This window comes from Periplaneta americana, chromosome 7, assembly GCF_040183065.1.
Source record: "Periplaneta americana isolate PAMFEO1 chromosome 7, P.americana_PAMFEO1_priV1, whole genome shotgun sequence".
NCBI lineage: Eukaryota > Metazoa > Arthropoda > Insecta > Blattodea > Blattidae > Periplaneta > Periplaneta americana.
The window spans coordinates 122,664,768-122,692,707 of NC_091123.1; positions in this window are offsets into that span (position 1 = coordinate 122,664,768).

Here is a 27,940-nt window from a genome sequence, read left to right on the forward strand (position 1 = left end):
AGGTAGCATATCATTTTCTCTCAAAGCCAAATTGACTTGCGAAACACAATTCTTCTTTCGGAGTTTCTCTGGCAAGGCATTCTATGAGTCTGTGCTTAGTTCTGACACTACCTTCATGAAAAGATTTACGCGATCTCCTACTTTTGAAGAATAGAGAATAGGCTCAGTGGCATCATGTGGTTCCAATAATTTTGTGATATCTGTAGGGAATTTTACTTGACAATTTAACCAGCTATGGTGTTTCAATAAGAACGTATGGGTTATTCCATCTCAAATCGACCGAAATATAGAGAAAATTGACCTTGCAATTTTTAAATAAAATGAAACTTTTTCTTTCCGTTGACAACTGTGATACAATACTTTGTGCAAAGTTTGAGGCATCAGAACTTCATAGTGTTTAAATTAAAAATACTTAAATTTACCGTACTTTCATAAAATTAGCAACTTTAAACTGCTGTGGCTCCGAAACCCTTTCACCCAATGATCAAAATCATGGTTTATTTTGATGCTGAGAAATTAAAGTTTATATTGACATGTAAACAGTTTTTCTTACTTTTTATGGAGAAATTTAGATTTTTCTTCATTAAGACGCCTTTGCCCACGAAAAAATATTTTTAAAATATATGGTTAGATTCCGCATTGAAAGTACAAATAAACATATATTTTTTACTGGTGCACCGTTGATAAGAAAATATTGAAAATATCAAATAAAGAAAATAAATAGTACACGTGTGAAGTAACCACCTGACTGTGAGGCGGGATTTAGCCCAAACAAGCAAGGCCAAGAGACAAACACGTGATGTTTCGTCTAGTAGCGCGTAGCTGGGCTAGCTTTATCACAAATTTTCATAAACGCAGGAGTAAAATGACGCCCAACGCTCACTTATCTTCATCTCTCGGCCAGTGCTTTCTTTACTGGGCTGTTCAAGTCCAGGCGTGTGAAAATAATTTATTTTATACCCTCGAAACTTATTGCCGAGCCACTAAGCAAACAATGCCGAATCCCTCTTAATAATGCATGGTTTTTTCTCAATATTTTTTACATTTTTACAAATGGGCAAAAATCCTAAAAGTAAGTAAAATCAGATTATCTGTCTCTCTGTATACAATAAAAATAAGGATTACTTTTTATCATAGCCTACCAAATGTCAGCTTCAAAATGAGCTCCCGTTCAATGTTCTGCAGTAAATGGTTCCAGAGTTCTGAGCACTGAAAGAGGCTTATTTTTATAAAATACGCTAAATTTGTCGCTCAATAGTACGAAAACCGTTTGACTTTCTATAGTATATTTTTGAAAATGCACTCTCCTCAGCACCTTGTATAAATAGGGAAAAAATTAGAGTATTAAAAAAGTGCGAGGTTTTTTACTGATCGATTTCACATGCAATAGCCCGTATGGTAGTTCCTACTCAACTGTTTCTAGAACTTCGAAAATCAGATTTAAAATAGTTCACTATCTTTTTGATCATTTGAAAATTGGCAGCACTAGACCTGTATATTTGTTATGTACATAATCATTAATCGCACATTTCATTTGATTTGTTCAACAGTGATTAACATTTGGATGTGTCTTCACTGTACTTAAAACAGAAATGAGCCACAGTTATGCTTTCCCTTTAAATGTATAGTGACTTTATAGGTACCCTGTAAGGTGGCTGCATCACAAGCCATCCAATGTCTTACAAAGATGCCGAGTGTCGTAGGCAGTGTTGCCTAGGTGGGCCTCAGCCACACATGTTACACATGAAGTCAAGGTGGCTTTCTTGCTTCTGGATACGTCTATGTTGAAATTGCCGGTGAGTACAGTGAGCTTGTTGTGGCAGACTTCTGTGGCTAGAAAGCGATTGATGCGGCCGATGTTGAGACTTTATCAGTGAGGTAGTAGGATAAGAAGTACTGCACAGAGCAAAGTGATGTGCCTGGGTTAATGTAAACGGCAATGAGCAGACACTGTCTTGTGCCAGTGGTCACCTCAGCCACACAGATGTCTCCACATTGCTGTTTAGATGCAGATCTAACTTCTTTGCCTCCATCATCTGGGATGGTCATGAGAATGTGCGGAGTCGTGATGGTGCTTGTGCTGTCCTTTTCGTAGATTATCATGCCACTCATCCTTACATTGCCTTACTTAAAATCATTGTCAAATCAACCAGAGATTTAGACCTTTAGACCTCATAGTCTCAGATATTTATGATTTTTTACTTACTGAATGTGCCCATGGAGTAAACAAAAAATACGAAATTTAATAATTTTTGGGCCCAAAGAATGGTGCTTTAAATTCATAATATGAAGAATTACTCTTTTTCTTGCATATTTTGTAGAACAAAAATGTCTGTAACTGCAAAATTATTCCACCACTTTGAAGTATTGGTTAGCATGCCAGACCGTAAAATGAGTGTGTTGGGTTTAAATCCTTGTTAGGAAAGTTATCTGGTTGGGTTTTCTCCCAAGTTTCCCCCCCCCCACCCCCTCATCCACATAAAGCAGAATTGCTGGGCAACTTTTGGACATCAGATTCATTTCGGCTTCATTAATGTCAACTTCATTATCAGCTTCAATAGTTTCAAGTAGACCAGAGATAGGGCAGACATGATGCTGTGATTCGCCTACAGATGTCATCTGCCTGGAGGATCTTACACTCCCAGCAAGGCATAGGGGCTTTTATAGCGGACTATGACAGACTAGGAAGTGTGACTCCCTTAGACAGATTGCATTTAGTGAGTCACGGTATCTACAGTGCTGTGGTCTTCAGGTCAGTATAGGATGCAGCAGGATGTAGTACACGAATTGAGAACAGATGCCATCGATCTGAAAAAGCAGCAGAACATTAACAGGGAGATGGAGGAGTGTTCCTGTTTACGCAGACTCTATCAGAACTGGATGCTGTAGCTGAATTGATAAGATAGCACCAAGCAGTGAATCATCTACTCATAGGAATGTGGTCCTAAGGACTTCAATAGTCATTCCACAGTATGAGAAGGTTACACAGTAAGCTTCAGATTGAGGTGCTAGCTTTTGGATCATCCTCCAGAGAAAAAGAACTCCATAACTAATACAGCTATAGAACTGATTCTGGTGTATTGTATTTATTTACATTCCATGGTATTCATACATCGCTTCACAGCTAGATTATACAACAAGTAAAAAAAAAAAAAAAAAAATCTAAATAGTACTGTAAAGTTTTAATTATAGTCACAGTGTAGTTGAAATACATACAGAAGGCTTTTAGAATATATTAGTACAACACAAGGGGTTAGTATCAATACTTAATACAAGACAGTATCGATACTTAATACCAGACATAAATATTCACACAGTGTTGTAGAATGTTAAATTCACCCACAGGATAAAAGGCGTGAGAAATTGGATACTTCTTTAAATTGGCCCTAAATAATCTTATATTTTGAGTTTAATTTTTTTTTTTACATCCATAGAAAGGTATTAAAACATTTAATTGTCATATAACACACTCCTTTTTGACAGCGCGATAATTTTCATTTAATTGTAATTTTAAAGCTCATGTTTAGGCTTTTATTTGATATGTAGGAAACGTATGCTGTGTTACTTAAAATATAAATAACTGCATTGAAATGATTTTTATGAGCATTTTCAGCATTTTATAAGAACTTTTAAGTGAACTTTTGATATAATTAACACAACACTTCAGTGGATAAGTTTCTACAAAACCTGCATAGAAAAATTCACTTTTTAATAACATTATTACTTGTACCCTCATTTTTACAAGAATTATGATTTGGAAACTCTATTGATTAATTTTCTAAAAGTGATGTAGATATCTTATCCTTGGTCATTGTGCAGACCCTTCAGTTGGTGTCCTGGGCTCAATCTTTCCGAGAGAGAATCTGTTGGCGCATCCAAAATTTTTTGGGGGTAAAAATAAAAACAAAATGCAGGAGCAGGTTCCTTTGGATGAACACTTAAATTTGAACTTCCTTGATTGAAAGTCCTTTGCAAGAATACAAGCGACCTGCCACCAAGTTTGAGACTTGTTGCTGTTGGTTATGGCAATTGTACCGAAACCAGATTCAGTGAGACTCAATTTCTTGTGGAAGTGAACTGATGTTATGCTTATTTTAACACGAAAGAATAGACTTGGTTACAGCTTGAAATTCTATCTTGGGGTTAAGAGAATGCAATTTATGAGTCCCTGGGTGGTTTTTGAGACACTGAACCAGGATAATAATTTCCTTTCTTTTTCCTTATATGATGTGTCAGGGTAATTGGGCTTTGGTTTTATAATCTATTCGGTGATATTCATTTTTGAGTTGCTATAAATCTGCATGTTGTCTTCGCAATGACTGTTAGATTTCCATAGTTGAGTTCAGAAATAGTACTTATACTTACTCTTGACTTTTAAACCTTAATATGACTTTTAAACTTACTCTTGAAGGCAAAATGTGCAATAGGCAGCTTTCACTCGGATGAAAAAAAAATTAAATTACTATTCGAGTTGTGAGTACATCGAATTGGGGTAAGTGGACCAGACCCCCTATCCCCACCTGAATTGAGGTAACTGAGTCTGCTTACTTGGGGATACAGAACTTAAATTAATATTTTCTTTAGTACTCATAATAATGAACTTAGTGTCAGAGTCCATGTTACAACCAGCTTCACATTGCTACAGTGTGGACATATGAAAAATAATACAAACAGTACAGAATAATGCAGTTTTATTGGATTTTATGAAACAAACTTACAGAGAGATTAAGAAATACTGGTTAGATCTGAAACTTGGTATATTTCTGCACTATAAAATCCCACAATCGGCTACTCATAATCGGTCCTTATAACTTACGAATTAGCTCTGTACTTGCAATGTACTGGTATGTTTCTTCTTCAGTGTTTATGAATTTCATGGTCTGGCAGTGTCGCTTAAAGAATTTTCCCACATAGCCCCCTCTGCCTTTTTCCAGTAATTTTGAGCAATGTAAAACCGGAAAAATATAGCTGTCTTGTGATACACTTTAACCATGCAGAAGTCACCTGGTTGAGAAGAAAAGTAATTTTCTATTACTATGTCTTCATCTTCTTTTGAAGATAAAAAAAATTCGAATCACAATGCCTTTTTTTTTTTAAGGGAAATAGTGTCACTTGGTTAATCAGCATTGCAATCATTAGAGACGAGAATTCCATAGGAACATGGGATATAGGTTAAACTTGGTACTTATCCATTTCATTAATTTTCGGTTCCAAATATGTGTACTTTTTCCGTGCATATTTGCAGGTTTTGGCCTTTTTGGTGATAAAAACACGCTGAAGGCATATTTAAGCAACTTTGAGGTTAATAATGCATATAATACATATTATATTCAATTTAAATGCATGTTCTAATAGTTTTGAGTGAACACCTCATTTCTCGATTTTTATAACCCTCATTTTAGTTTCAGAAAAGGAAAAGAAAAAAAAAAAAGAACTAAATAACAGAAAAAGGTTCATTAAAGTTTGTAGGTATACATAACTTTTTGCAATGTAGAGAGGTCATTCTCTGCCTACAAAAACATATTGACTGACAAGCGCAAGAACCTCACAGAAATCAATTTAGAAATGTTAGTTGTTAACTGTGCAAAAAAAAGTGAAATGAAATAAGAAATTTGGAACAAAAATGAAAGTCCATATTTTAATATATTTTTCGCTTGATCATCGCACTTTTGTAGCTGTTGATGTAGTTGCCACATCCTGTCACTGCTGTGGTGGTTGCCACGTCCTGTCGCATTGCTGTGGCTGTTGATGTAGTTGCCATGTCCTGTCACACTGCTGTAATGGTTGATGTAGTTGCCACATTCTGTTGCATTGCTGTGGCTGTTGATGTAGTTGCCACATCCTGCTACACTACTGTAGCAGATGCAGTTACCACATCCTGCTGCACTTTTGTGGCAGTTAATGTTGCCACGTCCTGTTGCACTGCTGTGACAGTTGACGTAGTCGCCACATCCTGTTGCATTGCTGTGGCGGTTGATGTTGTTATCACATCCTCTTGCACTGCGTGGCAGTTGATGTAGTTGCCATATCCTGTCCCAATTTTGCGATGATTGATGTCACATCTGCTGCACTTCCAGTTGCCATAACTTGTATTGCTGCAGTAGATGACGAAGTAATTAATACAGTGAATATGCTTATAATACATCGCAAGTCTTTTGGTTTAAAAATAAACTGTAGAATTGCATTTCTGTTTGACCCGTGCATGTTTTTGTTGTTGCTGCCACTTACACAGTTCTTTAACCCATCTCGTTTTTTTGGCTCTTAAAAATCTCTAGGTGTAAAAGTTGCAATAGATGTATTGTGTGAGGTTGTAGCTTTACAGTTATCACCGGTTTCCTTGGTCTAATTTTATCAAATTTGTGGAAACGTGTGTGACATTTCCATCGTAAATCAATAAGACAGATTTCTCTAAACAATGTTCTTTAAAAAATATATTCTTGAACCATTTACACAATAAAAATGAGTAGTTATCTTTCTGCATTTTATATCTTTTTGAGGTTTTGGACCTTTCTTTAAAATAATTTCTCGAAGCCTTTTCACTTCATTTATGTATCGCAACTCTAAATTTCTGTTGCAGATATGGTAGTTTGTGTTATGTCCGTTCATTGTTTTCCATCACTTATATGCCTTTAAATACACATAGTATTGGCAGCATTTTTCCATTAGCAGCACAACAGAGCATTGTTGTATTTTCCCATCCTAATGAACATGTTCTTTACTGACACTTTCCTCCAACAACACCAACCCACATTTGTCTTAGACGGACACAACAAAATGATGTCTCATCACAGTTACAGATCTGACCAGATTTTTCGTTAAAATTAAAATTTCCAAAGAATTATGATAGTTTATCAAAGTAAACATAACTTTTCCAAGGGTTAACATGATCACATCCGGTATATTGCTATATTGCTATTGCTATATGTGGTACCAATGGCTGAAAGCCATGAACCAGTCTGAGTCAGGTCGTTGGTTTCTATATCTGGTTGCTAAATTATTTGGTGTACAATTCAGCCGTATCCAGCACATCCTCCTAGGAGAGTCTGAATATGCTTAGCAATTTCCTCCTAATGAGATGATGAAGTAGAACACCATACCAACATTTCCTTTGCCTTCTCCCGCTCTCGCCTTTACCTCTGAACTCTACTGTTGAGAAATTGCACATGACGTTAACTAGACATGATTTGAAATCTTTCAGTGGTTCATCTATCGGGGGGGGGGGGGGGGAATTCTGTATATAACCACCATCATTAACTTAATATTTTGGTGCACAAGACAAACACAGACAGTATGTATGCCCGTTTTTCCTGCTAAAGTACAATTTTTTAGACCTCAGTTCAGAAAAATTGGAAAAACCTGTATGTGTTACATATTCACTTTTGAAAAGTTCATAGATCTCTTTTTAAAGTTAGCTAAAATTAACCAGTTTTGTACTTGTACTTTTATGTCCTTGCGCCACTCGCAATCTTTCTTTCCTGGCATTATTCTGCTAATTCAATTTTACAAAAAGTTTACCACTAGTTTTGATGTACTTGTGTCTAGTGTTTTCCCGTGCTTAGCACCAGGAGTACACAGAATGCCTTTTTACGATAATTTTTTAAGTTCTAGTTTGAAATTTCAAATTCTTGTTGCATTCTTTTAACAGTCCAACTGGTTGACAAGAGAGAAAGTATTGTCCTTTTTTCACTCTGACTCTCTGAATGACGAAACATCTCTAAAACTGATTCTAGATTTCATATTCACTACGCATTTCTTAATATTTAACTTTTGAAATTTGAGGTACTAAACATGTAGATGGTATTTGTTTCGTTTCCAGGCTTGTATGTGTGTTTTTTTTAGCATAAGACTGCAGTCATGTGATGCCTTTTTTTTTTGACAGTTGACTCATCAATAAGTTCTAAACACGTCATTGTTCGTTAACAGAAAACCACAATTTAAGTCACACGGAGTTAGTGTGCACTCGAAGTTGGTTGCTTGACAGTTGTCAGCCCACTTTGAGGTCTGTGGATATAGAGGGAGGAATTGGATCGGTGTCGGTTAGAGTTCCCGAGTAGCTCAGTGGTAGAGCGTTGGTACGTTAAACCAAAGGTCCCGGGTTCGATACCCGGCTCCGGAACAATTTTTCCCTCGAAATTATTCAAGTTCTAAACACTTATTTAAATAACTAAGAGATGTGTCAGTATCAATAAATTCGTCATTGTCGCCATCATCATACTTGTTCTTGCCAGTAGCATCAACTTCATCTATTTTTTCTGTTAAATTCTTTTCATAGCTTTAGTCTTGGGTATATCACATATTTTAAAACTGCTTTTTATTCCACAACTTAAACATATCCAGTGAGTTACACTTCGTGGATTCTTCTTATCTGGCTTTGGATATCCTGCTGCTTTGAATGGATTGCAGCACAGCACTAGACAAAAAAATAATGTCCATTGATTTTAATTTCTTTTGTTCTTAATTTGCCATTACTTCTATGAAAAGAGACACATAATATATTTTATAGATCTGTCTAATAATTACAAACTAAAATGTGTAAGTTGGTCATGTTTCAAAATCACTAATCTTTAAGCAGTCACACCACAGTTTAATAACATCAGTTGAGTTCAGAAATGGCTATAGTGACTATCGTCTTAATACTGCTCCAATAACTATTTAGCATAATTAATTCAGACTCTCTGACATGCGTGTCATAGAAAGTCAGTTCTCCAGTAATAATCATATAGATAAGAACTGCATGAAAATTTTAGACTTGCTAATTGTCTCAAGAGTACCATTCTTTGTAGTATAATTCTTCTGAAACTAAAAGTAATGTCCTGCAGTAGGCCTACCATATTAAAAAAAAGTTTCGTTAGAAACCCATTTTTTTTTCCAACTTCAAATTTTGGCAAGAGTGAGCAGAAAGTACATTCATGAGTGGGAATGCTTTTGAGTTTTTCAAAAATGATTTTTTTATTGAAGAAATATCACATCATAATTGTGCTGCATACCAAATGAAAGACCTACCAATTACACCAGATTCAGCTCTATAGCTTTAGAAATTTGGAGTTAAACATTTTTGTTTCTCTTAATGTGCGAATAGGGTGACCAGACGTCCTCTCTTGTCCAGACATGTCCTCCTTTTTAGGCCTTTGTCCAGGGTCCGGGTGAATTAAAAAAAATCAAGAAATGTCTTCCTTTTCGTAACTTGTATGCCTGATATTTTGAAGTTATCTGATTTGCCGCCTTTTTCAAACTAAGGTGGCAGCAGCATCGATGGAATAAACTCTTTGCCAACGATCATAATAACTCTCTTTGCTCCCCCTTGTTATGGTTGTTGCTCACAAGTAGCTAGTAAATCGAGAGATCAAGGTGCGAATGTAAATCTAAAAAGATATTTTCTGTTCTCTTTAATAATTTTAGTTCCCTTGACTTTCATACATAGCTGACTGTAAAAATTATTATTATTATTATTATTATTATTATTATTATTATTATTATTATTATTTTCATGATTATTTTGTAATAAAATAGTTATTAACATACTTTTAAGTATGATATAAGCCTAAATCTGTACTGTAAATATTTTGTAATAAAATAGATATTGACGTAATTTAAAGTATAATATAGACCTAAGCCTAAATCTATGTGCGAAAAATCGGGTAATTTTTCATTCTTTAAGGACTCAAAACTAAAATCTATGCAAAAAAAAAAAAAATGGAAATGGTTGATTTTACATGGGATGACCCTTAGCCATTTAAATCGAGCTATGGTGATCCTGACGCTGCCACTGAGGCAGGTTTCATGGAGTGCTAAAAGGAATATTGGACTGCATGATCACTTTGGATTATGAGTCCATGGCATGAGCATGCCATGTTGGATGTTGATAGCACAACAGCAAGGAACCTCTTGGCAAGTGCACATGCTATGTCCTCAACTCAGTCTGCAGGTTCCGTGATTTTGGGCGAGTTTTTGCTTTTGGCGTGGTAGAACGTGAAATGACCTTTCATGTTGGTCAGATACAACATGCCATTTGATATCATGGGAAGATATTCCAGGCGCAGGTACCGCAGCTGTCCGTATAAGAAAACTTCGGCAGAATTGTCGGTGATGATTAAGTTAAGGAGTGTTTCTCTGTAGGCTGTATGATGAGTGGGATAAAATGTAAGGGTTTCATAACAAGCATGGCACATTGCCTTTAGTTGTGTCATCTGTATTGAGTTAGTGGCAAATAGATTTGTATTAAAATTAGCCATGGCAATTGCGTGTTTATAATATGACAATAGATTCAGTAGAGATGTCTCTAATTCAGCTAAAAAAATTACCTTTGGGAGGCTTATGAACTACACTATTGAACAAATAAGAGAATTGCAGTATTTAGGAACATTAATTTGAAATACAAGGAATGATATATTCATTTAAAATTACGAAAATAACACTAAATGGATGGAATAATTAGAAAATATTTTGGAAAACAAACGTTGATAAAAACAAAACCGAGTTTACATGACATCACATCTAAAGCAGCACTCCAATTGAGAAGCGAAACTTGGATAATGAAGAAAAGAAAAGAGACGAACAAAAATTGGAAGCAGCACAGATTAGTTCTTAAGATCATTGCTTGGAATGACAAGATTAGACAAACAGAGAAATGAAAATATCAAGAGAAACTGAAAATCTGTGACATTGTAAACGAAATTCAAGACTACCGGTACCAAAAGATTTGGAAACAACATTTAAATAGAATGCCAGCTTCCAGAATCACACAGGAGGACCAATTAGATGAAAGGACCAATTTCCACTTAAGAGGAGAGGAACAGGCATCTCAGGCCTGTACGTATGTTCATGATGATTATAAACTACACATAGCAAACTTTTCTGAAAACTGACTCATATTACTACGAAAAGAAGTTCAGGGCAAGATGAATATTCGCTGTGTAACTGGTGAATAACTTTCGGCTCTAGATTCAACCTAATGAAGGCTGCAACACCGCCTCTACATTTGTTCAGGCAATTGTTGCGAAGTAAGTTGTATCCTTCGAAGTAAATAAGGGAAGACAAGGACTATGACAAAGACAGCAAGGATCACAACTAGGACAAAGACAAGGACTATGAGAAGGGTCACAAAGAGGATCACGATAAAGATCACAATAACCATTACCTCGATAAGGACTATGAGAAAAGCAACAAGAACCACGACAAAAACTATGAGTACCACAACAAGAACAACGACCATTATAATGACCATGACAAGGACGAAGACAAAGACAAGAACAACAAGGATCGTGATAAGGATCACACTATGGACCAGGACAAGCACCACAATAAAGATCACAAGGACCACAACAAGCACTAAGACCACGATAAGAACTATGAGAAAGGCAACAACAACTGTGATAAGGATTATGACAAAGACAAAAAAGGATCATGATAAGGAAATGACAAAGATGACAAGGATCACGAGAACCACGGCAAGCATCAAGGCCACAATAAGGACAATGACAAAAACAATAAGGACTGTGATAAGAACCATGACAAACACAAGTATCATGTTAAGGAACATGACAAAGACAACAAGGACCACAATAAGTACCATAACAAAGACATCTATGACTACGATATAGACAATGACAAAGAACAAGAATCACTATAAGGACCAAAATAAGACAAAAACAAGACCATGATAAGAATAATGACATGGACCACGATAAGCAGAAGCATCACGACATGGATCACGAAGAGGACCATGATAAGGACAATGACAAAGACAACAAATATCATGAAAAGGGTCATGACGAAGACAAAGAGAATGATTAGGACCATTACAGTGACAAGCACCACGATAAAGACAAAGTAAAGGATCACGTTAAGGACCAAGACAAGGATCATGATAAAGACTACCACATGGACCAGGTTATGGATCATAGCAACGACCACGAGAAAGAAAAGAACAGTGATAAGGACAACAAAGACAAGGAATACAATAAGGATCACTACAAGCATAATAAGTTAAGGATTACGACAATGACAACAATAAGATTCACAATGACCAGGATCACAATAAGGATTATGAGAAAGACAACGACCACAATAAAAACCATAGCATAAAGACAATCATATGACTCACGACATGGACCATGATAAGCACCATGGTAAGAATCACAGTAAGGACTATGACAAAGACAACAAGGATTATAATGGGGACCATGACAAAAACAAGGATTACTATAAGTACCGCAACAAGGACAGAGATAAGGACCACAATAAGAATAACATGTACCATGGCAAGGCCACAATAAGGACCATAATATGAACTACGACGTGGACATGATAAGATTCACAAGGACCAGGAAAGGACCATGATAAAGACCGCAACAGAGACAGGATCATCATAACCACGACAAGGATAAAACAAGACATGACAAGGACCACCATAAGAATCATGACATGGGCTGTGGCAAGAACCCTGATGAGGACCATAACAAAGACTGCACCAGTGAAGAAGATCTGCAGCTGATGTCTACTGCCACTGTCTAGCCTCTAGCATGGTGATCAAAAAGTTTCGTTGCTCTGCATTAGTGAACTACACAGTCCCTGGCATGTGCTTGGATATGGATTTGCATGGGATACCATTGGTGGAAAGCTGTATGTGAGTTTATGGATTTCTGCAATGCTGAAACTTGACGTGCTTAAAGAAAACTACAATGTAGGTGACCAAATGGATTGCCTGCTACCCATCCTCTGCCGAAAATCCGCATTATTGCATCAACCAGCTTTTGAAGCATATGCACTAGTGACTGGATCCTTGTTGACTGTAATGCTCAGTGTAGCAGGTACAGGTCTTTCATCAGTGACCAATCTTAGTGCTGTCACTCTCACAGCTCAGATGATGCAGCTTTTTGAGCAGATGTGGCCAGAGAATCTCATGGTGAGAAACAGCTTGCACAACTGGCGGATCATAGTCAAGAGATCATTCTTGCACTTGTTCCAGTACTGCACAGAGTTCGGTATCCACTTGAAGAATTTAAGGTTCTTCTCATCGCACTTGTCAAGAAATTCATGGCTCTCAATCATGTGGCAAGTAATGTTGTCAGTGCCGGCGTTGTTTTGAAAGTTGACACTGCAGCACATACTCATACACCTCCAGGTCACAGACACCCTACATTTAGACAACTGCGATCTCTTTGACGAATCTCGCTGGTGGCTATGCTAAAAAGCTGTCACTTGCATGCCAGGCCTGAAGATGCGCGAATGGCCTTAGGATATTGGCAGAAAGATGAGTTTTTCCATATAACGAGTCAAAGATCGCACTGAGAGGTACACAATTCTGTCCAAGTGTGATATCTAAATATTTGGACTCCTTACGCAGCATAGTCTGTTGCATGCCAAGCAGCAACTCTCTGTTGTCCACGGCAATGGTCTCGAGATGAACAGCAGCAGAGGTGGCTGGCTGCAGATGCCCCAGCAATTGGAACATTGCTTCATAAAGTATAACGTTATGGTGTTTCTACAATGGCATTGTGACTATGTAGCACTGTTCACTCCCCCACTCTCTTCTTCGCTTTCCCATGGAGGTAGGATGATTTGTGTATCAAGTGTTTCTTGATGCTCAGGTTGAAGGCATAATCGTCGTCAAACTGGCGAGGCAGTGTCTCACCATGTTGTCGACATCGACTGACATGCTGATTATTTGCTCGATTATCTTGTAAGTGCTGGTGTCCTGTTGCATCTGACACATCTACATGAATGACATCTCGTGGCAGTTAGAGCTCAGCCTGAAAGTGGGTAATCTATGCGTTCATCAGCGAACTCTGTCATCAGAGCAGCTGTACTTGAGGAAATCAGACTGAGATTGAACCACAGTCTGTCGCACACATAGATGTGAGATGTGTGCAAACGGGTTGTTAACGATCAGTTCATGGAATGTGTCGCCAGTGCACTTACAGTAAGACTCATATTCAGCTAAGCTGATAAATAGTCGTAGCCACCATTCTTGAAGAATGACCTTTAACCCACTGTCCAACTAGCGAGCCTTTTATCTTATCGTCTTGGTTGCAGTAACCTCTCCCTATGTCATCCACCTGTTTCGTTAACATAGGTAATCAACTCACATCTATACTCCCATCATTCATCTAGTTTGCCGTCAATATGTATACTAGGTCTGGGCATTGTGCTGCCCCAACTCACTCTGCCCAGATATCAGGTTAGTCACTGCTAAATTCAAGTCCATGGTCTCATGCTGCACAGTGATGTCTGGCACATGAGGAATCTATGGTTGCTGCTCCGAGGCTGCGTGAGTCGATTTTACAGCCTTCTGTGCTGATTTTCTCCAGGCACACTTGAGGAGTGCATTGAGAAGAACCTGGAATTCTCCAAGTCGAAACCAAACTCGGTGCAGAACTGGAATGTGCAAGAATGGTCTCTTCACCATGATCCACTAGCTTGACAAGATATCTGTGTTTCACTTCATGAACACCAATGAGATCTGCTGGCTGCATTTACTCAAGGTGCTGTATTATTTGAGTCACAAGGGCAACAGCGCAAAAATTGGTGACTTGAACGAATTGCGCCCACTACTGTGAGCGACTCTTGTCACCGAGAATCCATTCTCTTGCTGCATATACAGTACTTTAACAAACTAGTCGACACGATAATGCAGATTCTTGGCAGCGTACAGGCAGCAGGCAACTCATTTGGCCACTACCGCCTGGTTGATTTTTTCAAGCACATCAAATTTCAGCCCTCCAGAAGTCTACACTCTCACGTATCTGCTACAGCAACCAATATTGGAAGTCGCGAAGTCGTGCTATGCCAACCATATGGAAAGTGACCAATTCAAGAGCCACAAGAAGTGACAGCCCATAGGCTTGACTTCAACTCCATGATGTAACTTGAGTCTTTGCAGCATGGTACACTGTCGTTTCTGGCACACCTACCTGGTTACTAACACGGGAATACACATACATACTCAGGTACAAGAGTATTTATGACATGAGCGAGCTTGCCAAGTACAAATGCGAGATGATGATGCTCTTCCTACCATTCATATGCGAGCACACTGACTTCACTGATTGCTTGTGATTCCTGCAGCTGTATGATGAGCACTGTAACTCTATTATCTGGTAGTTGATATCAACAAGCACATCACTGAGTACAATGCACTGTGCGAGTACTGCAAGTAATCAGGCAAGCTATGGATTCTGAGCAAGAACACATGGTGCAGGCAGAGATTAGCATCATAGCCAACAATAATGACAGCAAGAACTTGGAGTTTAGCTACATGACCAGTGTTGTTCGGCAATTGCAGTGATGTCTTGGCTAATGAGGAATTTTGCTACCTATGTGCCTCACCAACGCAGAGGAACTGCGCCTTCGTTGTGGATGTGTTCCCAAGCCATAAGCTCCTGAAAATAATATTTACTATTCTATGGTGAGAACCATCTCACTTCAATTCATTCTGGAATCTTGAGAATTGGGTCATTGTCGCTTTCTAAGTAGCTTGTAATTGTCTTTCAAAACATGAAAAAATCTTTTCACCTTTCAGTTAAATTTCATTCTAGCAAAGAGCTTCTACCAGGGACAAGATATGTGCTTTACAGTATGTGTTCTGTAGAGAACTTCTTTGTTTGCCTTTTCTTTCTCACATCTCCAACATTCTCAGTCATATTGGAAGTACCTTAAAATCCAATAACAATAATATTGTCATACATACAGGCTATATCAAGAACAGTCAGCTCCTTGTCAATAGCATCTGCAATAGTTTCTGCCTTCCCATTAGCTACTTTCACTGTGGGAAAGAAGTTTTCCACAGGGACTTTATCTTTCACAACTCAGTTCTATTCCATTTCTAAGATCAGTACATACTTTCATTTTCCAAAACAGATAACTTCCTGATTTTCATTTTCTTCAACTTATCTCTCAAAACCAGTAGTGCAGAGGCTGTATCCTTACAGCTGTAGTTCGCTCTATCACTCTTAGCTTTTCTCCAGGTTTTAAAATAATTCAATTTTTCAAGAATATTTTCCATCAGACTCTGATATTTAGTAATGTGAGCTATTTCTTTCTTTACCAAAAAGTACAAGTCTTACAAAAGTATTTTTAAATCCTTTGTGAACAATTTAAGCTTGATGGGTTTCTTCATAGCTTGCCTCCTGAGGTTCCCCATATCTACTCTTACAAGTGTGAGCTGAAGAGAGTTCATGCGTTTCTAATTTCTCATTTTTTCATAAAACTTTCAAAAACGTTTTGAGAACTGTTATGAACATCCACCTGTCTTTTCCAGAAATGTTGCATCAATTTTCATGCAATTTAGTCATCATTTACGAAATGTGTCTCCTTTTTCTTCAGTGTATGCTAGCTTACTATATTTCTGTTTCCATTGTTGATTGTAGTGGCATTTTTCTTCGTCAGATAATTTCGCAGAATGTAAGGTTGGATGATCTCGCATGTTTCATTTCAATGTTTTCAAGTCAATATGCTGAATTGATGGAAATATAGAAAATTGTGATACACAGTCCTACACGGTAGTACACTGTCTGACTAAAAAGGCACAATTACACAGTGTGCTTGTTTACATCAAATCATCAATGTCTCCTTTGAAGTATATGGCCATGCTGTTGGTGGTAGTGTAGTATGAGAGATATAGATCGTAATGATACTTTTAAATGAATCAAGCAAAAAAATCAACAATGATTATAGTCATGGTTGAGATTCGAATTATCAAAGCATTTAGTTTATTTAGAGTGTTAGTTGGAAGACCTGAGGGGGAAAGACCTTTGGGGAGGCCAAGACGTAGATGGGAGGATAATATTAAAATAGATTTGAGAAAGATGGGATATGATGGTAGGGATTGGATTAATCTTGCTCAGGATAGGGACCGATTGCAAGCTTGAGTGAGGGTGGCAATGAACCTCCGGGTTCCTTAAAAGCCATTTGTAAGTAAGTTAGTTCAGTTTATGTACCAGAACAGGATGTGCTGCGGGTGTGGGGTTAGGTACTTGAAAGAAACACTACATAGCTATGCACTTTCCAAGAGGTTCTTGACCATCCTACCAAGAAAGCCATTCAATTACCTAATGTCAATGAGCAAAACTTGTTCGTCCATGCTACAAACTTGGAGTCCAATATGGTTATGCAGTTGATCCATTTTTTTAGAGCTCGGTGAAACCTGGCTCAGCGAAGCAGTCACCATCTCTCGATTAAAATGGATAACACAGTTTTTAAGTGAGACAATGTGAGGATGGGCAACATGGTGATCTACGAAAAGGGCAGGGCCAACATTATGGCGATTCCTCATATTCTCATTACCATCACAGACAATGGAGGCAACAAAGTCAGAACCGCATCTAAACAGTGATGTAGGGACATCTGTTTGGTGACCATGAGTACAAGTCAGTGTCTGCTCGTTACCATCTACATCAACCCAGGCATGTCACTTTGTGACGTGCAGTTCCTATCCTACTACCTCACCGTGTACAGCCCCAACATCAGTCACATCAATAGCTTTCTAGCCACAGAAGGCTGCCATGACAAGCTAGTCATGCTTGCCGGCTTTTCAACATAGATATATCCTAAAGTGAGAGAGCCTCCTTCCTTGGCTTCATGTGCAGCATGTTTGGTTTGAGGCTCATCTCGACAACACCACCTATGACACTCGGTGCTGACACTTTGTGATGCAGCCACTACATGTACCTCTCACATTATCTCCCCATTCTTGCTGTGTACGATTCCATTCAATCTACAGAGTGCTGTGATTTATTGTCTAATAAATGATCATTGTATACACAACCTCGTTTCATTTCTCGCAAAACATGCAAACACACACTCACTCACTCACACACTCACTCACTCACTCACTCTTCTACATTAAGATAAACACATAGTACCTAGGTCAATAAAATATAATCGAGAATTTGTCATAATATTGATGTGGAAAGGGACCTTCTATACAGAAATTCAAGGTAGATTTTTTCACATTGTATTGTAGAGGATAAAAATAAAAACATTTTAAGACCAAAATGTTACTACTACCTCAAAAATTTGACAAAAATATGGCATTAAAAAAAGATTTTCAGAAACACATTCAAAAGTTTAACCACATAATCTAATCTAATCTCTCTTGGCTATTTTGACATAAATGTACTGGTAGTGAAAAATTGCTGTAATCATAGCGGATGGGGGGGAGGGGGGAACATACACACACACTCACTCACTCACTCACTCACTCACTAACTCACTCTTCTACATTAAGATAAACACACAGTACCGAAGTCAATAAAATATAATCGAGACTTTGTCATAATATGTGATGTGGAAAGGAACCTTCTATACAGAAATTTACATTGTCTTGTAGATAATAAAAATAAAAACATTTTAAGACCTAAATGTTACTACTATCTCAAAATTTGACAAAAATATGACATTAAAAAAAGATTTTGAGAAACACATTCAAAAGTTTAACCACACAATCTAATCTAATCTAATCTAATCTAATCTAATCTAATCTAATCTCTCTTGGCTATTTTGACATAAATGTACTGGTAGTGAAAAATTGCTGTAATCATTGCGGATGGGGGGGGGGCACACTTACTCACTCACCCACTCACTCACTCACTCTTCTACATTAAGATAAACACATTGTACCTAAGTCAATAAAATATAATCGAGAATTTGTCATAATATGTGATGTGGAAAGGGACCTTCTATTGCAGAAATTCAAGGTAGATTTTTTCACATTGCCTTGTAGAGGATAAAAATAAAAACATTTTAAGACCAAAATGTTACTACTACCTCAAAATTTGACAAAAATATGGCATTAAAAAAAGATTTTGAGAAACACATTCAGAAGTTTAACCACATAATCTAATCGAATCTAATCTCTCTTGGCTATTTTGACATAAATGTACTGGTAGTGAAAAATTGCTGTAATCATTGCAGATGGGGGGGGGGGGGAACACACACACACACACAGAATTAATTTTGATTAACTTCGTTTTTAAACTGTACTTGGGCAGCAACAAGAGGTCACTTTTCCCTTTCCAATCACATTAATTTAACTAAAATATAAATAGAAAACAAATACATCAATTTTTTTACATAGTTCCCCACTACTGTAATCCATTTTTGCTAGCAGATAGGAAGTTTGGTGATCACGCTTTTCTGAGAAATATATTAACATGTCTGCAGCTAGTAGCACAGAAATTCACCACTCCCACATCTCAAAACACAAAACATACCCAATGATGTTTTTAATGACACTCATCCTTTGCTGTTGCCGAGAGCTTTCGTTTTCAATACTTTCTCTTCATCCCGAAAAAATTTTGTGCTATTCATAAACAAGAAACCACGAAAGGGTGGACCCCCAAAACTGAGCTCTAATGGCTGGTTTGTCCAAGTATTGCTAGAACACTTAACGACTGTTAAACCTTCGACAGTTTGTTAAATACAGTTTTTCCATTTGTTCAACACCAGTTTGGCTTAACAGATTCTTAACCGTTTGTTAACTTTAAATGTAGGATTTCAGGCCGTTAACTCATTTAACAAACAGTTAAACATGGCGGATAACACCACAGCTGTTCAGACAAAAGTTGCGAAAATAACATGTTATGTTTCTCTTTGAGGAATGTTTAGAGTAAGGGCCGGTTTCACCAAGCTTCAGTAAATCAGTTCAAATGAAACATTAACTAGTACTGAACATTAAAATATTTACACGAGTACGTTTATATGTGCGCCGCCTCCGTAGACTTCTAGCCGAGCAGCTATATGTGCCTCATCGTGCTGGTTCTGTCATGGGTCTCCAATGGCGCAGCCAGTAGCGAGTTGGCTTGCCATCCCAGGGGCCCGTGTTCGATTCTCGGCAGTAACTTTTTTTTATTAACGTAACTAATTTTTATACATGTTACCTTTCTTCATTTTTTTAATTTTGTGTAGTGGAACGAATTATTTCGCAACTCTGGCTCCACTAGGAGAATTTAAAGAACTCTTGGGAGATCAATTTTCTTCCCGAAATAAAACAAAGATAAACAAATTAAAGAAAAATAAAAGAAATACACATGTGGATATAATATATTGCCCACATGCCACCGGCGTCTATCACTGCCTGGCATTTTCGGGGCATTGAGACCACCAGATCACGGAAATAGTTCTGGTCCTTAGAGAAATCTTCCCAGTAGCCAGAACTTGATCCCAGAACTGATCTGGATTTTGAGGTGGGATGTCTCGATATTTGTCAATCCTCCTCTTTTTCATGCTTTTCCGTGACCCGTCTTTGAACGTTTATGGTGGTGTGCGCAGGGTGATTATCCTTCTGGAAAATTAAATTTCCATTGGAAAGAAAATGATTATAAATTCCAAGAATCCAGCTCTTTCGCTTCTGTTTTAAAGCCAGTGCAAACATATCTTATCGCTAGCTATAATATAATTCTAATAAATTAAAGTTAATATACCAATTAACTTTTGTTATGTTAGAATGCACATTATGTATTAATACTAATATTTCTTAGGTACTGGTATGTAGTTATAATAATCACTTTCATGTCTTAAAATAAAACTCAGTTGTATGTTACCTAGTTGACTAGTTTCAGCTTTGTCTCAGCCGTTTTTATGATATTCTAACCTATGATCAGTTTCTTCTAAAATTTTGAGTACCGGTACCACGATCTTCGTGACGCGGTATCTTTTGTGAATTTTTGTGTCATTCAAATTTTCAAAATGATCGGTTTTTAAATGGTTAACATTATCTCCATTTGACTCTTAATTTTCGAGCAGTTCCAGATATAACAATTCTGCGTCGAAACGTTCCACCATTTTATATTGCAACTAATGAATAATTAAAAATTTAAAGACGGAAATTTCTATCACTAAATTTAATGATAGTTTTACTGGTTCTTTAGGCTAAAGATGCTTGGTGAGATATAAAAATGATTTAATGAACCAGTAAATAAATTAATGAATCATTAAAACCTTAATGAAGCTTTGTGAAAGCGACCATAAGACTGGTAATATATTATAATTTAAAAGATATTTTGGAATATTAATATAGGGAAGATAATCTTTATAAGTCAACTGATTATCATACTGACGCTTATTTCGATGCTGAGCTATTATCCATTTAATATTGAGAAAATGTGCGATCTCAACGTGGCAAGAAATTGAAGTCAGATTTGAATATCCTACAAACAGAAATAGGCCACTTGTTCCAATTCACCAGCTACTATTAACTCTAGAGTCTATGTTACTGGCTCTTCAACTATAGCAGATGTCAATAGTACTTCAAAATACGCAGTGAGTAAATAATAAAATGTTTCAGCAGCAATTGCTTCTTTAGGACGAAATTACATATAATTTATACATGGACCTGAATTAGAGAATTTTATATGATACGGAATTCTCCTCGGGGTTTTGTGTACAGTTGACTACACACACACATTCGTGTAATTATTGTCACCTGGTGGTCATAATGCTGGGATTTTTCTAAACAGAAATTCATATTTAGCATTATAAAATATAACCATACTTATAATAATAATAATAATAATAATAATAATAATAATAATAATAATAATAATAATAATTATTATTATTATTATTATTATTATTCAATAGCAGTCAATGCAACTTTCATTTATCAACTCTCTGTACTGTATGAATCATGGCTACTGTAACAAGTTACGATTTTACACATGTTCTACAGTACAGAATTTAAATAATAATAATATCAGCCAATAAGAAGTTGTCTTATATATGCAAAATTATTACCAACTGCTGTTGAGAAGTTAGAATAGTATTAACGACAGTTAAAGTTAAGTGTTGGTTACTTTAAACAAAATTATGTTGGAAAAATGGAAAACATCTTAACAAAATGTTAAAAATAAACCAGCTGTTAATTTAACATTTGTTAAGCCAAATTGAACATTACTTGGAAAAATTGGCCACAAGTCTCCTAAAAATTGATGCTGTTTTTACACCTTTTTTCGGAAGAATCTTATCACGATTCATTGTTCAAAGAAGAGAAATGCCTCTTGCTTAGTCATCGTGTTACTGCCTGACCATAGAGAGCTGGCAAGATAAGGAGTCCTAGACATACCCATCATCACCACCTCAAACCCAAAGGGCTGTACCCTACATTCCATGACTGTGAGATAAATATTCCCCTTTATATTTGATTGATCCTTGCAATGCTATGCACCTGTCGAATTATTTTATTCCGAATTATTACTCATTAAATGAAAGACATTATTATGCCATGTCAATTAAAGAAATTCTAAATTTTTTAATTATGCTGTTGCAGTATTACACATAAAGTAAAATAAACACGTCGGTTTTTTACTCAAAATTATCACTGATTTAAAGAAGACATTAATATGTCATGTCAATTAGTTAAATAAATGCAAATTTTTAAATTTTACTGCTGCAAGTGTCACATATAAAGTAAAATGCACATAACGAATTTTATCGCGATCATTTAATAATATGCCTAACTAACTATTCAGCGTTATATCACTATGGTAATGGCAATCATTACTGCACTGAGTACAGTAATCATCTTATTATCACACTCATTTCAGTAATGAACTAAAATATCTACTTGCATGTCGTACTTCAACATGGCTCCTGCAAAACAGTTGGTCTGTTCATATGTCAATTCATACTTCACCTTCAATTTACTTGACAGAAGTGATGAAACAACTGTCGAAATTGCTAATTCAGTATCTGAAGACAAACTCTCCTCAGAATCGCTCATTTTCGAAAAAGAATTATTTTCCTTCCTCACAGCTTTCTGTCCATTCTATTTAATCTTACATCTATTGTTATCATAAACAAATTAATATCGTTGCCATGTTGCTTTTAGACCAACTATGATCTATGGAATACTAAGGATACTCTACATTATATCACAGTGTACTAGTATATATATATTTTTTAATTTTTATGTAACTGAATGTTGATGCTGTTATTAAAAATATTTTGATGTAAGCATTATTAAATGACCGTGGATAAAATATTGTACACAACTAGTGGGATGAGCTTACAGCTGTCGTATAATTGCAGAACTCAGCCATTGCCTCGTTCTGCAAAACACACTCGAGTGATGATCAAGCTCATATCCTACTAGTTGTGTAAATGACTATTGTTATTCCGAACTACAACACACACATAGAAAGACATTTTTTAATTTTTATGTAACTGAATGTTGATGCTGTTATTAAAAATATTTTGATGTAAGCATTATTAAATGACCGTGGATAAAATATTGTACACAACTAGTGGGATGAGCTTACAGCTGTCGTATAATTGCAGAACTCAGCCATTGCCTCGTTCTGCAAAACACACTCGAGTGATGATCAAGCTCATATCCTACTAGTTGTGTAAATGACTATTGTTATTCCGAACTACAACACACACATAGAAAGACATGCCATATCAGTTAGTTAAAAAATACTTACTTTCTAAATTATATTGTTGCAAGTGTTACACACACAGTAAAATGCTCCTGTCCAATTTTGATATTTTGAATTACCACAAATTAAAAAAAAAGAACAATTATTATGCCATATGAATTAGTTATAAAAAAACTAACTTTGTAATTTACACTGTTGCTAGCGTTACATAAAGTAAAAGCTACCTGTCGAATTTTATTCCAAATTACCATTGACTAAAAAAGATATGTACAGTATATATTCCATTAAAATACATTCAGAAATACTAAATATGTAAAAGTTATAGTTACAAATATTTGTTGTTCCCCATTATTGTTATTTAGAATAAAAGACATTAATAAGCCATGTTAATAACATTAGTGAAAGAAATACTAACTTTGTAGATTATACTGCTGTCTGTCACTCTTAAAGTAAATTGCATTCCTCTAAATTTTATTCTGAATTTCCAATAATTAAAAAATAGGCATTATTATGCCATGTAAATTAGATAAACAATTGCGAACTTTTTAGATTATACTGTTGTCAGTGTTGCATATAAATAAAATGCACCTGTCGAATTTCTTATTCCGAAATCTCATTGATTAAACAAAATACATGATTACGTCATGTGATTTAGTGTAAAAAATACTCACTCTGTAAATTATACTGTTGCCACCACAGTCTAACACTTACAGTCGCGCAACTTCAACACATTTTTTGCCAACACTAGCGCCCAAGCGGCAGGCAAGGCACTGGTAATAGGGTTGATACAATCTCGTTCAGCCAGCACGTGCTTTAAAGGGATGCGAGATGTTATAAACGTTTTAATCATGCGTCGGAATAAAGGCAATATGTGCAATAACGAAAATTGCAGTAACAGCAAGTTTAAATCTCCGAATTTGTCGTTCTTCAGATTCCCTAAAGACCAAGAGAAAATCATAAATCAGTCATAACCAATAATCCACGTTGTAGGTAGCCTACGTATTGTGTTCTATAAAACATTTATTAGTTATCAGTTACCTATTTGTATGTCAAAGTAAATACCTGTTACAGCATATTATATTTTTGCAGAGATCATATGTGTAAATGTGTAACCGTTCCGATTTTGGATGATGTTTCTAGAGTTTTTAATGCAAGTAATTCCATAATTTTTGTATTCGTGTTTATTTCTTTATATTTTTCAGAAGTTGAGTGTTATGTATTGCATTCAAGTAGGGATCATGGTGTTAATTTTTCAAGAATTCATGGAGTATTGTAATCCTTTTACGAAATATTCACTTCTTGAATAAATCTGGACTGTGTCGATAAAATTTCTGATGTGTTGGTGTAGATTCATGTGGCAGACGTATTAAGTTCTCATGAAATAAAAGAGCCTTTTTAAATTTAATATAAAAAGCAATCTTTTCTGTAATAATTTGCATGACTGTTAACTGTTATTGGTGTTGATTTTAAATTCCCAGTGATTATTTGAGCCGTTCAGAGCAGAAGTGGTGTAAGTCAAAATTAGGTAATGAGGTTCAAAGTAAAAATTCTGTAAAATACAGCGCAAAGTAGCAATTAATATATCCTTCGTACTATTCATTGATTACTAATAGTTTAAATACATTCGATATTAACTGCTACTTTGCGCCGTAGTTTACAGAATGTTTACTTTAACCCTCATTACCCATTTTTGACTTACACCACTTCTGCTCTGAAAATAAAATTAGGCATACATTTTCTGAGTTAATATTGAAGTTACAATTTTTTCAACAAAATTGTGTGTTCCTTTATTTGTTCTCACCTACGTCATATTAACAGGAAGTGCATGTAAATTACGTGTCATATAGGTAGTATAAGTTAAAATTAAGCTCATGTGTGAAAACTGGAAATGTAATGTAAAATGTGATAAACTTGCCATAAAAATTTACACCATAATATCAGCACTATTTGTGACTCAAAATAATAAAGGAAATACCGGTTCTTAAGAAATGGAAAAATAATGAACTTCATAAATCAATGTCATATTAAGGTTTAATTCCTCCCATTTTTTATTTTCAAGTTTACTTCAGTGGCCGAGTTTACCCCAATTTGCGGTATGGAAAATAGTTAATTTCTCAGGAAATAGGGAGAGGAGTTCACCACGCGATGTACCCTAAGAGATATGGCCTACAAGTTTGAAGCTACTAATTTTGACTCTTCTCACAGTAAATATAGAGTTCCAATGATTCATAAATATATTTAGGAATGAATTGAATTAACCGTACACGTAAGAACAATTATATTATTTCAAAGCATGATACGTGATTAGGGCCATGATTCAGTTGTGAGGAGCAGAAAGAATTACGTTTATTCCCAGCTTCTGAAACTTGTAGATTAACTGCGTGTGAAATTCTTCTAGGATTCTAAAGTAAAATTAATAAGAACATATACACTTACTGTATAGCATAAAAATATAAAATAAATTACGCAAAACCCATTTTTTGATGTGTTATCATATGTCGTGTGCATGCTGTTAACTTGCCTGCCGCTAGAGGGCTACTGTCGCGCCTGCTGTCAAATGTTGGCATATTTTATACACATGAGTTGCGTGACTGTAAGTATTAGACTGTGGTTGCCACTGTTACACATAATGTGAAACATACCTATCGAATTTTATTTTGAATTGCCAGTAATTAAAAAAAACAACACATTATGCAATGTTATTTAGTTAACTAAATAGTAACTTTGTAAATTAAACACTTATCAATGTCACACACAAACTGAAATGCGCCTGTTGAAGTTTTTTATTCCGAATTAACACGAAAAATATATTATGCCATGTCAATTACGTAGATAGAAATATTATCATTGCAAATTATACTGTTGCCTGTGTTTTGCATAAAGTAAAATGCACTTGTCGAATTTTGTTATTCCGAATTGCCTCTAATTAAAAAAATAATACAATGCCATGTCAATTAGTTAAAGAAGTACTTTGTAAATTACACTATTGTCAGTGGCATGCACTACGTGAAATATATTTGTCGGATTTTGTTATTCGGAGTTACCACTATTTACAAAGAAGACCATTATGCCACGATAATTAGTTAAAGTGATACTGTTTTACAAATTATATTTTTACCGGGGTTATGCATGAAATAAAATGCACCTGTCGCATTTTCTTATTACAAATTTTCACTTTTCAGAAAGAAAAAGGTCTTATGCCATATGAAATGCTTAAAGAAAGGCTTCGTAAATGATGCCAATGCAGCACATTAAGTGAAGTGCACCTGTTGAATTTTATTGTTCAGTGGCGTATACTGGTTAAAGGGTTTGGGCTACCGCTGACCCTATTATTACACAAAATATATCTAACAATTACTTTAATTTTAATTACTATGGTAAAACTAATAATACAAAATTATTACACTATGTTATATTATAAACTTTTTCTTTTGTAATTTCCTTGGTCTACCGCCGGTAGCCCGCAAAATACGCCCCTGTTATTGTTCCAAATTTCCACTGATTAAAAAAAGAAAAACAACAGTGTTATGCGAAGTCAATTAGCCAAAGAATTATTAACTTCATAATTTATATTGTTGTGAGTGTTGGGCATAGCATAAAATGCACCTGTCGAATTGTGTTATTCCAAATTACCACTGATCAAAAAATCATCTATGCCATATCAATTAGATACAGGAGTACTAAGTTTGTAATTTATACTGCTGCTAGTTTTCCGAATTATTCGTAACTTTTAAAAAAGAATATTATATCATACGAATTAGTTAAAGAAGTACTAACCTAAATTGTGCTGCTACCAGTGTTACCCATAAAGCAAAATATCTGTCGAATTGTGTTATTCCGAACTTACACTAATTAAAAAAAAAAGACATTATTATGTCTGGTCAATTAGTTAAAGAAATACTAACTTAGTGAATAAATTATATTGTTGCCAGTGTTACACATAAAGTAAAATGCAGCTGTCGAATTTTGTTACTCCGAATGAACATTACATAAAAAAGGAAATATAACACAATGCCAATTAGTTAAATAAATGCTAGCTTTGTAAATTATACCATTGCCACTTTTTGACACTCAAAGTAAAATGCAACTCAGGAGTTTTCTTATTCCCAATTACCACAAAATAAAAAGAGATCATTATTATACCATGTCAATTAGCTAAAGAAGTACTACTTAATTTGTAAATTACGCAATTATCAGTATTACAATAATGTGAAATGCACCTGTGGAATTTTGTTATTCTGAATTACCACTAACTAAGTAAAGACATAATTATGCCATGTCAGTTAATCAAACAAGTACTAACTTTGTTAAATATACAGTTGCCAGTGTTATGCTTAAAGAAATATGTATCTGTCAAAATTTGCTATTGCGAATTACCACTGATTAATGAAAAATCATTGTGGTTATTATGTCATGTCAATAGAATTAGATAAAGAAATACATAATTTTGTAAATTATGTTACCAGTGTGATACATAAAGTTAAATATTCTTGGCGAATTTTGGTTATTCACCATAACTCCCAACTAAAAATGGACATTATGCTACTTCAATTAGTTCAAGAAAT